Source organism: Ziziphus jujuba, chromosome 9 (genome assembly GCF_031755915.1).
Source record: "Ziziphus jujuba cultivar Dongzao chromosome 9, ASM3175591v1".
Classification (NCBI taxonomy): domain Eukaryota; kingdom Viridiplantae; phylum Streptophyta; class Magnoliopsida; order Rosales; family Rhamnaceae; genus Ziziphus; species Ziziphus jujuba.
In genome coordinates, this window is record NC_083387.1 from 28,271,290 (window position 1) to 28,284,617 (window position 13,328).

The window sequence follows — 13,328 nt, forward strand, 5'->3', positions numbered from 1 at the left end:
TGAACTTTTGGGGTTTTTTCTATTTAGAATCATTGATATTTTATCAACACAATACGACAGATGACTTTTCCAACAAAACAACACATAAAACCAATGTCTATTATGCCAAAACGCAACTAATTGCATTCCTTACGACATTGCATAACACACGCATACCACATAACATGCCCCCATTGTCTTAATATAACGTAGAGCGATTTATGGTCCTTCAGTTGAATGGTATTGTTGGTTGGCAGTGCTATCAAAAGGTATGGCGGCTGAGCATGATCGGTTGCTGTGACCAATCTGTTTGCACCTCCCGCATCTATATTGATGACGCTCCTCTCCTTGAGATTGAATCCTCTTCTTTCTTGGTCTTCCTAACTGTTTGCCAATCTTAGGTGGAAGTACAAGCTGGTTTATGACATCATCTAGAGCATGCCACTGACATTTATCTCCTAGTGGATATATGGTTTCCGAATATGCGTCGTGGAGTGAGTCAACTAAGTAATGCGCCAAGCAAAGGATATATGGAGAAATATGTCGATGCTTACATGCTGCAATTGCATGGACACAAGGAAAGCCAGGTTTCTCTATATAGCATGTGCATTATCTGTCAAATTTAAATGAATAATATGCTTCAGTGACTACCAAATAAGGGTGAATGATGCAATCTAGAGAAAATCAACTCTAATAAATTGAAAAGTGTGCAAAGACTTTCAGATAGAAATTTTACCAGCCTAATCAAGTACACTCCTCATTCCCAACACTATGATAAAGAAAGGCTGTAAACATGTCCCCATAGAAAAAAGGTTGTATCCATTTTCCCAAAGAAAAGTTTATCTAAAAAGGTTAGACAATATAAAAGAAAAGCTCTTTAGGTAAACAAATCAAACACCGATAACATACAAAACTACATGGTAATAATTTAGAGAATGTCATATAAAAGGATAAGGCAAAAGGTCATCAAGTTATTTTTTCTCATGGACATAATAAAATCCATTTCCTCCAAATCATAGTTAACATAAGAGAGCTGCATTAGGAGGATAAAATGCTTTAATTTTTTTTTTTTTAAAAGTAAACAACCAAGATATAGTAGTGTATTTAGACTTTGAATATATGAAACAACGTACATAATATATTAAACAATATGTGAACAAAACTATGATGCACATTATATGTGAGTCTACATAAATATGAATTTTTGCGACAAAGATATTGCACATGTGATATACATTATGAGCTAATTCACTTAGAATTTTTCTTTAGCTAGTTGATGGAGAATATGTCAATGTCACCATTCATATGGCCTTGTAATGCAAATAAACAAAATAAAACTTCAAGTTAAATAGAATATACAATTAAAAAACCAAACAAAACATACAATTCTTCCAAAACTTCAATTCCTATTCTCCATAATTCAATCTTCAATCTCCATACTTCTAGCATACAAAAAAACACAACATATAATTCTTCCAGCATACAAATTCCACATTCCTCAGCGTAAAAAATTCACATTCTTCCATACTTTATCAAAATTAAAGACAAAATTAGGGAAAAAAATTTAGGCTATGTACCTTTGAAAATTTATGCCACTGCCCAAATTTAGTCAATCCTTCAATTAACTGGTTCTTCCTTTCTTCATATGTGAGCTTCTTTAAGTTGAACCTGTTAAACAAAGAAAGAGAGCAACTATCATCAGATTATTTGTTTATAAAAGGAAAAACAAACAAAGAAAGTCATTCATGTAACCAAGTAACTAACTTTTTTTTTCCCTAACGTTATATGATCAAACCTAGCTACAAAGAGAAACTAAAGGTAGTTTAATCTCAAATTAGAACAAAACAGAATGGTTATAATACACATAGTATATATAACCAAAATTGCATATTATCAGTATAACTCAGCATTTAGCATATATAAGCAAATTATCTCTACATGCTCGTTATCTACATGTTAAGTTATACACAAAATGCATTTATTAAAGACATTGTATTAATTGCAAGTTCACATATATTGGCACAAAAAAGTAAGTTGAAGCTCATTGTTTCTATACCAAAGAAAGAAGAATAAAATGAGTGGGATTAGACCCCCATAATCATTCATCACGCCATCAACACATGTAACACATCTAATATTGATGTTGAACTTCACCAGTAACAAAAAAACATGCAGGGCATTCTCCAATGGCCTTTCATGCCCATGTTCAATAAGAATTCGACTTTCAAAGGAGACAATTCCATTTCTTTGACCAAGAAACACATACTGTCTCCTATCTATACACACACACACACACACACACACACACATATATATATATATATGACAGATAAAAATAAGAATATCTAGGATTTGACTGTAAGGCATTTGAAGGTAAGCCTTTTAAGTAGTAATTTTAGTAAAAAGTTCTCTACTTTTCGTATATATTCTGCTAGCATCTAAATAACAGTAAATTTCCAAGCATATCAAAGATAGATACACAGCTAATAAAACATGGTTAATGAGATTATGATTAAAACATGGTTAAAGTGATTATTATAAGATAATATTAGAATGAGTATCCATTATTGGTATAGAAACATAATCAGATTGGACAATATATACATATATGCCTAGCTACTTCAAGTGTGTGTACAGATATATATATATATGCATATGATATGGTAATCTAATGTAAGAAAATGTAAAGTTGAACCAACTCACATATATAGAATAAAAACAAGGTAATATGTACATGTTTTGTTTTGCCAAGGTTTGAGAGGGGAAAAAAAAAAATCATAGCTTGTCCTAGCCAGACATAACAGTATATTTTAGCTGAGAGATGAAGCTCTTTACGGAAAGCAAGATGCATTGAACAAGCAACAATTGTAATGTAAACACATTTACTCCTACATATATCTATATATTAATATTTAAAAGATATGTATGGATGTGGAGTGAGAAAGTTTGAGCATACAAGAGTCTTTCATGTCCCATATGCATGTAGTGAGGTTTACATCCTGCACATATCTATATATTATTCTTTCTGCAAAAAGAGAACAAAGATCGATCTAGAAAACTTTGACAATGCAGCTACATGGTAGCTTAACAGACACAAGTAATTTTCACTCACTAGTTCACAGTTGATCAAGATATTGGCGAATACCACATACGATCAAGAAAAGAGTACCTATAATCACATGAAAACCATGAAAGCCAGTTGCTAAGAAAAAAGTAGAACCATGACTACTATCCGAAATAGTGAAGGGTGCTTGATAATATTCCATTCCTTGAAAGCCAGTGAATACTAGAGCCAGTGAAACGGTAGCTACGGAATACCCCAGAAGGGAATTTTGCTTTACTTCCCTCAGTCTTCACTTTACACCATGCCAACTCCCCTTTCATCATAAGGAGTGGAATAAGACCCAGGGGGAATCTCCATGGGACTCTAAAATTGCATCTATCATGGTACAATGAGGATGAGTTTTATCTCTAATAGAAAATCTATGAACTCTATTGTTAAGCTCGATCCAACTGTGCCCAGGACCCTTTTTCACTTCTAAGTCTCTCAGTCTTTTCCTCACTTCCATCTTCTCACTCCACTTCCAACACATATGTTAGGCAAAATTAAATATGTAGGTATTTGCTTAGGATTTAAACTAAATATCTTCTCTGGTAGACAACATTATATAATGTTAAGACATTCAAACATAAGACCAGATAACATTCAATAATTATCAACCTCACAAAAATTTAAACTTTAAGAAAACATATACGTTTTAGCAAAAATGAAATAGGAAATGGGATGCTTGTTGTTTATTTTTATCATTTCTCTATTCACTACCATTATTATGGTTCTTTTAGTCCAAAAAATGAAATAGCAATAAAAGATTGAAACAAAAATTGTAAAGCCTTGAAAAAATATTCGACCAATAAGTGGTGGGTTTTGAATTTTTGATCAAAAAAGTGCAGGGAGGTGTACCATAAACGTTTATAGTGTCCTGAGGTGGTTCCTTATCAGATTTCTTCACTATGAGATCAGCACAGACGACAGCATGAATTATCTTGTGCAATTCTTCAAGGTTATTTGCCTTAATTCCTCTTTCTCTATACTCACCAAAGGATTTCACTAAAAAAAAAAAAAAAAAAAAAGAAGAAACCCAGTAAGAACTTCAAATCTAATTTTGACAGATGCATACAAACAAACAATAGGTGGGTTTGAAAAGAGAAATAGAGAAATGACTACCAAAAGAAGAATTGAAAATAGAGAAAGATTACTAGAAAAATGATCAAAGTTTGTAATAAATGAAAAATGAAGAACGTGAACAAACCCAACAAATAATCTCGAATAAACCTAACCCTTGAACTAAAACCCAAAAATTTCAACAAGATAAACTTACCAATGATTGAGAGAGAGAGAGATAGAGAGAGAGAGAGAGAGAGAGAGAAGAGATCTTAGAGCTATTTTGTCCTCCTCTCTTCTTCATAGTTCGTTCTGGTTCAAGGGAAAAATGGACCATTTTTCTTCTATTTTTATTTTGACATTTGAAAAGGATACTTTAGAAATATTAAAAAATAAAAAGGCAAAAGAAAAAGATTGAGAACTGAGTAGGTAAATGTCAGGACCCGTCCAGAATTCCTTCCCCGGAACCCTAGACAGCCCTGATCCCAGGGAAACCCTACCGAACCCTCCAACGGAAAATCCGGCAGAGCCTCCCCTAAGGGATTTACTTACCACAAATTACCTGCACTGAAAACACACTTCTAACAACATCCCCTTATTCCTCCCACAGACTACAAATTGTTTCACAAATTGCAGTACTTCAAAAATAAATACAGTAATCCAGTGCAAAATAAATACAACAAGAGTGAAGAAAAGTACAACTGCAATAAAGAAGAACAGGGTACTTCACGAAGTAAAACAGCGATGAAGATCAAGTCCACTTCGGATGAACACCGACAACCTGGTACCTAGAGGAACGGAATTTAAGAGTGTGAGATGCTAATCATCTCAGTGAGTGACCCTATCTACTATACAATATAATATCACAGTAATAAGTAGATAAATAATAATTAATTGGAAATAATAATTTCTCTCAAAACCCTTACATTTCTCTCAGTTGGAAAAGTTCCCCTTTTAAAACATTTTCACAAAACCCGATGTACGTACTTCCCGAAAACCAAGGGACCAAATAATTTAATAAACAACAATTAAATAAATAATAAATAAAAAAAATACCCCAAATATAAATAAACTGCAATAAATTATAATAAATCATTTTAGAACACCTTTGGGGTTTAAAACATTATTTGCAATTTACACCGACGCACCACACCATATACCGGTGATGCCCTCCGATACCCAGCGTCCTGAGCACCGACTGGCGGGGGATTAAAGAGAGAAACCTGCAACGGCCACTTCGGCGTCCCGACAGTACCGCTGCTAAAAACCATCAACCCGGCCAAGGAGGAGGGCGGCTGTGCACAACAATAACCTTGCCTGCCCACGGTCCAATGGCAACTCACGGGTGAAGTAATAACCGTGCGCTAAACCAGATAATAACCGCGCACTACCACGTGTCCATACACCATACACCAGAACACCAATACTGTATGAGTGCGTCTAAAAATAAACAATAATAACCAACCGTACCGTTTTTCCAAAAACCACCGTGGGAAGTATACCAAATTTTCACAAAACACCATCCCACATATTTTTATTTAATAACCCGGTACGAAACAGCGATAACAGATAAAACCATACCTTTTTTCGTAATACGAGATTCAACAATTGAAATACCACGGGCATAATTTATAAAATTAAACCACCAACTTAAACAAATATTTTCATAAAATATTTAACCCAATTATGCTCGAAATTTATATAAAATCCAAACACAACGAATTACTGAAAATACTTACTCATGTATAATAAATATCATTTAATCATAATAAAATAATAATCGGAAATTTTCTAATGACCCAAAAATTTATTTAACACCATTGGGTAAATATATATATATATATATATATATAAAATAATATTTTTCCCGATTATATTTAAAATACGCCATTTGAGCACAAATTACAGATATAAATTTAACACCACAATAATATAATTAATTATCCCAAAAATATTTTTAAAGGTGGGTCACTCACCTGGAGCACGCAATTAACCCACGATCCACCACAGGATCGATTTCGCGACTCACCGGTGCTCCTAGAACAAAATTCACAGACAGTCAAATAAATTAATATTTTATTCGAATAAATAATATCCGGTACCCGGGGGTCAAACACAAACTTTAACCAAAATGGTCGAATAATATACCGAATCGAAGCTCGTGGAACGAGGATCACAAATCCGGTCTCCATCGACCCCAATTCCGCCGGAGATGGCCGGAATTTGGTCGGGAAGTTTCGGCCGGTTTTAATCTTGAGGGATATTTCAAACGATGGGGATTTTGGGCAAACTAACCCCGGAAATGGACTCAGAGGGGTCGAAAATAGTGGGATAGAGCTATGGGACGGGCTGGGTTGGTCGGAAACGGCGAGAATCGCCGGAAAAATTTCCACCCGCCGCCGCGACTTCGCCGGTCCTATCTGGGTGCGTCCGGCGGCGGCTGGCCGGGAAACTTGGTGGCCGAGGTCGCGAGGTGGCGGGCTTCCTTGGTGGCCGGCGCGTGTAGCATTCCGGCGGCTGAAATCCGGCGAAACGCCGGTCAAACAAGGAGAGGCAGAGAGTCAACGGAGAGAGAAAGGGAGAAAAAGCTTGCTGCGTGTTTTTGTCTCTCGGCTCGGGGAAGAAGAAGGAAAAAAGGAAAAAAAGAAAAAGAAAAAGAAAAAAGAAAAGGGTGTTTTCCCACGTGGGGAAAAGAAAAAGAAAAAGAAAAAGAAAAAGAAAAGAAAAAGGAAAGAAAAAGAAATAAAATAAATAAATAAAAAAAATAATTAAATAATTAAATAAAAAAATATTATTATTTAAAATAATAATAAAAATAATTTGATTTTAACACACATGTGGCATTTCACCATGATGACACATGGCCACCTTTATTGAGTCACACGTGGCACAACGTTATGCGTGTAAAAATAATATTAAAATAATACAGTATTTGAAAAACTTTACAAGTCCATAACTTTCAAACCACATGTCCAAATCGGAAGTGCCGCTAGTCTACGGACTCGTATCGACGAGTACTTCACAACCATGCATGAGTCAACGCTCAACCTTGCATGAATAAAAAGTCAACTCTGACACCCCTTGGACAGTTTGGACCTCAACTTGTTTTGCTCAAAACTTTCAAACCGTAGCTCCGTGTTCAACGTGCTACCAGTCTACGAACTCGTGCCAACGTGTACTTCGTAACGGTACCTCAGTCAACCTAGAATTCCAACCGGGTCAAAAAGTCAACTTTTGACCCCTTCGGTCAACGGTCAACGGTCAACCTCGGTCAACGTGCAAAAATTCCGACATGGTTCGGGACGGGGTGTTACAGTAAATTTCCTTAAAGGTCTTCCAATAGAGATATTGGATCAAATTCCCCTATAAAATATGCCAACAAAAGATGCATCACTGGGTTCATCTATTTCCTATGGACTCTACTATGGGCCTTGAAATGGGCTAACCACGCATTTTTCTTTCTTGAGATTCCAAGATCGAATTCAGTCATAATTTGGCCTCTCAAATGTGGTGTCTTTACTTCTAAACCAAAACCTTCAAATTCTTTTCTCCATTTTCTCTTTTGCTTTATTATAGTGCTTCGTTCCGCATGGCAAATGTTCTTGAGAGATAGGATGGTAAATTCAGAACCCAGCATGTCTGCCATCTTCTGGCAAAGCGGTTCCTCAATGCAATCTCGAAATCGACATACAAGCAATCTCTAACAGTCTCTTACCTTGTTAAGTCATGTGGGTTGTCATTAGAACAAGCTCTTACAGCTTATAAGAAGGTGAAAATTGAGGACACTAAGAGACCTGATTCTGTTCTCGAGATGTTTTCTTGTTATGGGTTTGCTGAATCCCAGGTTTCCTGATTGATTTGTTTGCGCCCAACTCTTATTTTAGCTGATCCTGATGTAATACTCAGACCCAAGATTGAGTACTTTCACTCTCTGAGTATTGTAGGACCAAATTTACCCAAGTTCATCTGCTCAAATTCTTTAGTTTTATTGGCAAGTTAGAAGAATCGGATAATACCCAGTTGTGATTTCCTTAAAAGGTTTCTTAAAACCAATGATAACGTTGTTCGTGCATTGAAGCATCCCTCTTGTGTGGCAAGATACAGTATCGAGAAAGTGATGATGCCTAATATAACCACATTACTAGTTCACGGCGTGCCACAATGCCGTATTGCTAGATTGATGATGTTGCAGCCCCAGCCACTCAGATGATTTGCTTAAAGAGGTAGTTTTGGAGATTTTTGGAAATGGGTTTTCGACCAACGAGTCAATCATTCATTTTGGCTGTCCGTTCTATGATAATGAGAAGCAGAGAGAATTGGGAAAAGAACATAGAGACTTTGAAAAGCTTTGGTTGGTTCCGAGATGAGGTTTTTGCGGAGTTCAGAGTGCAGCCTATGGTCATGGTTTGCTCAGAGAAGAAGATTGAAGAAGTGTTGGATTTCCTAGTGAACAAGGCAGGTCTAAAACCATCTGATGTTGCTAGATGCCCAAATCTTTTTTTGACCAGTTTAGAGAGGAGAATTATTCCTAGATGCACTCTTCTGCAAATTCCCACAGAGAAGGGTATGTTTAAGAAGGATTCAGGTATAGTTTGGGTACTGAATTCAAGCAAAGAGAGCCTTGAGAAGAAGTTTGCGACTCAGTACAAAGAATGTCCCGGAAATGATTAAGGCTAACCAAAGTAAGATAAGATCAAAGGATTCCATTATTAAGTTCGAGACATGAATTGGATGAAGAAAGTTTTGAACTTCCAAAATATGGTGGTAATTTGGCAAGCCTGCTGGTTTCTCTTGTAGAAAAGAATTCTTTGTCCTCTTTAGCAAGGTTTTCACACCAGATGGATTTGTAAGGAACTGATATCGGAGGCTAGCTATTGTGTGAAGATGAGATGTCTTGTTGACTCTCATGCAAGGTATAAAAACAATCTGTTTCCATAATGAATTTGAAGAAGTAGAGGCAGTAAGATTATATGGTTTAGATTTATACAATTTTTGACAAGAATAATACATTACCATCGTGTTATAATTCCCAACGAGCATTATTTTTATTTTTTAAAGCGTTTAACTGTATGCTTTTCGTGTTGTGATCAATTGGCCTCTTATAGAGATTGTTTATTTTGTTAATTGTAACTTGAGAGTTTAGAATGGTTATAGATGCCCCACCTATCATCCTCACTAATATCTTTGCCCATTCGTTCCCATAATTCACCATTAGATCTTCTTTGAAGCTCTAAGAATTCTATCTGATTGTTCCCTTCAGACGACCTAGAGAGGGTTATTTAAACATATTATTCACATTAATATAGCAGTGACTGAAGGTTATATAAGCATTATATAGATGTGTACAATGTGCTCCTCAGCTCCCTTGGATCTGATCAAAGGTGGTCCTGAATTAAAACATGTGAGACGTAAATATTATTTATTTATCTATTTATTTTTATTGTGTAAGGGAAAATGTTAAATTGAAGTGAACGTTGTTCAGAAACTGACAAACTCTGTTAATGGCATCTACAAACATTCATGATTTCCCTTAAGGTTCATTCGGCCTATTTGATTATCGTTATTGTCCTATTCGACCATGTTTTTGTCTTGTACAAATATGCAGAATTGACGGTTCTGAATTGAGGTTATCCTATTTATTTATTTATTGCTAATCTTTAGTCACAGGTTTGGTCGAATTTAAAGTTTAGAAATGAATACAAAAAGATTATTGTTTCTAGGTGCATCGTTTTCAATTAAGTTGATTATGTATTTTATCCAATATTTTGTCATTCCAGAAGCAAAGTACCATAAACTCTTCTAATTAATCCTTTCTCAAATGGGTGCTCCCGTAAGCAATTCCTCAGATGGTTCAAAACAACAACAAAACATCTTTTTTTTAATATTATTATTCTCTCCAATTTACACTAATTTATTTGGCAACTCTATCAATGTTTGAAGTTTGAAAAATAACTAAACGACTGGAAAAAGAGAAAATTCTTTATACATTTTTAATTTCTACTGTTTGATTAAAAAATATGAAAGAGAAAATATTTTATAAAGTAAAAATTTATTAGAGTTGGTGATTCGAATTCTTATTGATCCGACTTGAAAAGCTCGCAGTGTGATCCGTTTTGGTGAATTTATTTTGAGAGAAAAAATAGACTCAGTAATGGTAGCCGAGGTCAAGGGGGGCAGCGCCCCCACGATATGGACCTTTCCAATTTTAAGTTTATTTCATCCGTATAATATATATATATATATTTGGTTTTTTTTTTTTTTTTTTTTTTTTTTTTTCCCGGGATGCAGCTCTATTTGTTCACCTTTTTTGTACCAATCTTCATCAATAAAAGTTTATCTCTTTTTGTTCGTGGTTTTTTCCTGTCAAAGGTTTTCCACGTAAATTTGTATGTGTTTTGTTTTATTTTATTGCTATTGTTTTTGTTCTACTTTTAGTAACAAAGTTTAAATTATTTTTTTTCAATTATAAGTTTAAGTTTAAAATATAGTTAAATGAGATTGACTCAATTGGTAACTATTCATATTTACAACTGAGAAGTTGTTAATTTAAAATATTGTAATGAGAGAAGAAGATTAATGGAAAAATAAAATAAAATATGTATTATTCATAAAATAAAAAAATAAAATATGAATTCTACAAGTTTTAATTTTCTATAACCTTTATTTATAATTTTTCTTATGAATTTCATACTCGAAGCATAAAAATGAGAATTTTTGTTTTTATTTTAATAGGTTAATAAAATAGAAAGCCATAAAGATATTGATACATGAGTTGTATGCACCTGAATATGAGCAATATGAGCCATAGATATCATTGTTTATTGTAGAATATCTTATTGAGAGTTCAGTTTAGTTAATAAGAGCTGTAGATTTTTTTTGGAAAAAAAAAATTATGAACTAAATCCCTAATTTGGTATGGATAGGGTTGGGAACAGGGTAGTGAACGGATAAATAATTTTATGGCACTCTTCTGCCACTTTTCTTCTTTGTTTATCGGTGGCTTCCAAAGTTTTGGCTCTCTCAAATCCTTGTCTTTTACTTTAATGCCTTTAGATACCCTAACATTTTCCCATAGGGCTTTTTTTTTTTTTTTTTTTTTTTTGGGTTTCCCTAGAAAATTAATGTTGTCCCATATGCAACGGATGCTTCATTTTTTGCAGAAAGTTGTAACGGATTCCTCGAAAATAAGAGATTTGTACTTTTCTGTTTTTTATTTTAATCAGTGTCTCTGTCTGCCTTGTGCCCATGACGAAATCGAATCTCTCTTATTTTGACTAAGAAAATGATTAGTTTTATGAATATTAAATTATTAATGAATGATTATCATTGTTTGTCAAAATAGACCAATTATTTGGCTAATCATCCAAGCATTTTGAGGGAATCCTAGATTTATTGTCTACAAGCTTTGAACTTTTCTCCCATCCAGTTTATCCATTTCCTTCTTTTCCCTTTTTTGGTTAATCTTAGGAGTTATATTTGGATATATATACTGCAATCATCAAGTGCTTTAGTCCTCTCATAATTTTCATAATTGAAAATAATAATTTTTAGGGCTTTCATTGTATTCTTAATCAAAATTATGGCAATACAATACGTGGATTTCAAATATTATAAATATACAAATGTACCTTCTTCTTTTTTTTTTTTGTGTGTGGGGGGGGGGGGGGGGGGGGGGGGGGGGGGGGGGGACAATAATATATACAAGAGTACTTTTGGAAAGAAGGAATTTAACTTTTTTTTTTGCTAATAATTGGAAAGAATGAAATTGAAGCCACATTGTTGTCTTTGGGAAATATAAAAAGTGGTCAAAAGTTCCAGGAGTTGGTATTTTCTTAATTTTACTGATTGGAGCACTTTGCTTTTTGCATGGAAATTATGCTATTTATATATGCACTAGTCATTACAAGTAGACTCAATTCTCATTTCTACACTTAAAGCAAAAACAAATAAAAAGAATAAATCTCAATTCTACACAATTGGAATCTTGAGATTGATTATAATTAAGCATGTTAACCAAAAGAGGATTCTCTCTACCAACTAGTTTTGAACTACAAAATTTATGGTCAAAATTGGAGAAATTATATTCTTTTATTGTTTGGCACAATGGAATAATTCTCCCCAATATAAGAAGATGTTCACATGGTAAAAGTGAATATATATAATTTGATATGGATGAATAATTTACTATTTATTAGTGATATGATAGAAACTAATGAATTAGTTTTAAAGTATTTATTTCTTTTTGTTGGGTCCCTCTCTTTAATAAGGGCCATAACCCGAATGAATATAATCATAGAAAATCCAAAGCAGCTTCGTCTTTTCTATGAAAGACCATGAAACGTGTAGTGAAGCTATGGATTGACTGAGTCAGATGCCAAATCCAAAAGACAAAAATCCAGCTATGTAAACTAGAATTTGGAGCCCCATCCAACATACCTCTTTGTCAGGATAACCATTCACCAGCCACAATGCTCCAATCATATACCTTCCATGCCATGGATTTCTTTTTACTTTTTTCAAGTGGAAACCCACCAAAAACCACCATAGCCTCTGCCTAAATGGGTTTCTCTGTCTGAGCCCTTCTCTTCTTTTGTTTCATTGGAAATTGGGAATTATTTTATTTGGAGAAGGTCACGGTTTTGCAGCCACATGGTTTTGCGTTCAAAACGGGGACAGGGTGTACAAAAGCCAATTTGGTCCCACTTGTTTCCTTCCATTTTAATGTTAAAAGATTTTTGCAAGAAGATTATTAGCCCTCTCTCTTTTTTGCATTAATTATATTATTCTTAAACCTTCACTACTTGCAGGCATATACCAATTGCTTGAATTTTATTAGTAAGTTTGAAGGACACTCTTCTTAGATTTTAATGAATTTTTATAACAAAATGTCTCCTAAGTAGATTGGTGAAACTGAGTTTTCAAAGATGTTTCTGTAATATTTGTAATGAATTAGATATCCTGTCTTTACATTTTTTACTAAAATAAATAGTGACTTTGGTATTAAAATGTCCTTATTAATGCATAAATATTAAAGTTATCAAAATTGTATAATCAAATATATAGTTTTTGTAAGAATACTACTATATAGGTTATGGATTATGCCAAGTTTAGAAACCCAAAGGTTACTTTCAGATTATACCTATAAGTTAGATTTTTGTGAGCCATACACAGCCAGAAATAGACAATA

The 13,328-nt window shown here is 34.1% G+C and overlaps 1 long non-coding RNA gene across 2 annotated transcripts; it reads right to left on the minus strand.

Moving 5' to 3' along the window:
* On the minus strand, nucleotides 1–4,520 carry LOC107427852 (uncharacterized). Of its 2 annotated transcripts, XR_009640831.1 has the most exons (5): nucleotides 4,359–4,520; nucleotides 3,941–4,087; nucleotides 1,557–1,647; nucleotides 716–822; nucleotides 1–592 (listed from the first exon to the last, which is right to left on the minus strand). It is a non-coding gene; the product is annotated as an uncharacterized LOC107427852 (long non-coding RNA). The 2 variants fall into 2 exon arrangements; XR_009640830.1 differs by lacking the exon at nucleotides 716–822 and having other exon boundaries at nucleotides 4,359–4,507.
* Between the last annotated feature and the right edge of the window lie 8,808 nt (nucleotides 4,521–13,328).